Raw genomic sequence first — 3,016 nt, 5'->3', positions numbered from 1 at the left:
GATACTTTCAAAATCGATTTTTGTATGTTATTAGTCCCCAAGGACACCATCCGGGGGACTTATAGGTTTGGTTATGTCCGTGCGTGCGTGCGTGCGTTCACGTAAATATCTCAGAGATGCCAAGAGAGATTTCATTCAAACTTGGTAAAAGGATTATTACTGATGTCATACATATGCAGGTCGATTTGTTTTGTGATCCGATCCAATATGGCCGTGTGGCGGCCATTTTGTTTTCTGTATTTGATGTCGGTGCGTATGTTCACACGTTAATTTCTCAGTGATGCTTGGAGCGATTCCTTCCAAACTTGTACTCAGCGATGCCGGGCGCGATTGCATTGAAAGTTTGTACTTATTAATCCCTATGTCATATATATGCACGCAATTATTTGTAATGATTCGATCAAAAATGGCTGTGTGACTGCTGTTTTCTTTCCTGTATTTGATATTCATCCACAGGATTGCCAGGAATAATCCACAGGGGTTCAAGGATGGTATTAATATTAATGCTGGTCCATGCATAGGGGCTCATGAATGCAGAGACAAGCCGGTGCCTATTCTTTTTAAACTTGGTACAAGGATACTACACTATGGCATACATATGCAGGATCATTTATATTGATTTGGCATGCATAATCAGTGCTAATTTGCATAATTTGGGATCAGAGCGCTGTTTCTGGTACGACTATGCGAAATTTGATGAAACTTTGTGCAGATGTTTTTCACACAGAGTCTTAAAATCAGTCTATGAAAATATCAGTATTGCATCAATTAATTGCTAGTTTGCATATTGATGAATTTTTGTAATAAGGGTGATGTCTAGAAATACTGCAACAGATTTAACGAAACAAATTGTACAAATCTTCAGCACGCAGTCCTACTATAGTGTACACTGACACTTAGCAGTATCATGTTAATTGCTTATTTGTATATTTCATTACTTTTCCTAATTATTGGGCTATCTCCAGAAATACTGCTTTAAGTTTTATGAAACGTGGTGCAAATGTTGATCTGTAAGTATTATAATACTATGTGAACACATTAAGTAGTATCATGTCAATTAATTGCTAATTTACACATTTGATGAACTTTCATAATTATTGTGATATGTCAAGTAATGCTGCATCACATTTTATGAAACATGGTACAGATTTTGTTCTTCCAGTAGTCTAATGGCGTGCAAAGATATATAGCAGTTTCTTATCAATTAACTGCTTATTTTCATATTAATGAATTTTCGTAATTAGGCTGATATGTTAAGAAAAAGTTCAACAAATTTCATGAAACTTGGTACAGATGTTGAACTCAAATTGCTGTAACAGTGAATAAAGACATTTATCTGTGTCATGTTAATAAAGTTTTAATTTGCATATGAAATGAAATTTCTTGATTGGAGTGATATGTCCAGATGTGCTGCATCAAATTTGATGAAATATGGTACAGATGTTGACCTTTGAGTACTGTAATACTGTGTGAAGACAAGAAGAAGTATCATGTCAATTAATTGCTAATTTGCATATTTGATGAACTTGTGAGCACAACATCTGTACCAAGTTACATGATTTCATGTAACTTGGTACAGATGTTGTGCTTTTATTGCTTTAACAGTGAATAATGACATTTATCAGTGCCATGTTGATAAATTTCACTATGCGTCATTAATGAACTTTCCTGATTTCAGTGATATGTCCAGAAATACTACATCAACTTTGATGAAACATGGTATAGATGTTGATCTCACAGTGCTGTAATACAATTCAGTGACGCTTAGCAGTGTCATTTAAATTAATTGCTACTTTGCAAACATAATGAATTTTTTTAGGGTGTATACCCAGTCGAGTTGTATGAAATGTGATACAGGTGATAATCTGTCAGTGTTATAACTGAATGAAAAATGATTTGCAACATCCTGTCGATTAATTACTAATTTAATCATTTTTGTAATTAGGGTGGCAGCCCAGATAGATTTTACATTTTCACCACCATCGAGCTCATTCTCGGCCATTAAGCCTCATCAGAATTGCAGTATTTTGAATCACAGACCCAGTTAATGAACAGGACTCAATCCTCACTCTCCAAGGACCTGTTATCAAATTACCAATTAACAAGTAGGGACTGTGTCATCAACGATGTCTTGTTACTCATGGTTGTTTATATTTACAGTAAAACTCTCACTACTATTACAGAACGGTGAAAAGCCGGAGCATATTCGTACTTATTGAAAATTTAAAATATCACATTTATTTGATTCAAGTCCTCAGAAATAGGCAGTGATCAAAATGTACATTTCGTGTCAACATCCATCTAAGCAAGTTCTACCTGTCCTGTAAAGTCATAGCGAGTCTACGTATGTATGACAGCATCGTGACTTTTCCAGTCTGGTTTATTGTTATATCGGAATAAGGCTGAACCCTTAGGCTCTTGCAGAACATGATATGAATTGAGAGTGACAGTGTTTAGCTATCATTTTTTTTAATTTTTTGCTTAAGAAAGTTATCAGGATATCCTCCATCAGAGTACAGGGGCTCAATAGTGGCAACTGAAATATGAGAAAGAATAAATAATACTCCTATCAAACCTTATTTTCTCTACGAGCGTTTTTCCATGTTCTCTTCTTATTCCGTTGCCAATTGTGTGCCCCTGTGACCAGAGGCGGGGACAACAGTGCAATGTAGTGAAGCGCCACATCGCTAAGGGAACAAATTAACGCATGCTCCTATTGCAGCTCCCTAAGCCGGTCACTGATCAGCAGTGAGTGATGTTTACGCAGTTCAGTTTGCCATATAACATGGTCATAGCTGCCTATCAGGCTAACATTTATTTGATTCCTTCAGTACCGAAGCAGTCATAGTGATTTCTTACACATTTGTACAGACACTGTGATGTGAATATTTAACAGACTGTCAATTAGCATATGAAACAGTTACCGCACGCTCGTGGCTACCTCTGCGGCTTTTGTACTTTTTTACATAAACGATGACTTTGTAACTAACATACGTTAAAAAAAAACTTTGAGAGC

This window comes from Ptychodera flava, chromosome 3, assembly GCF_041260155.1.
Source record: "Ptychodera flava strain L36383 chromosome 3, AS_Pfla_20210202, whole genome shotgun sequence".
Lineage (NCBI taxonomy): Eukaryota > Metazoa > Hemichordata > Enteropneusta > Ptychoderidae > Ptychodera > Ptychodera flava.
Note: the sequence above shows the minus strand (reverse complement) of the source record.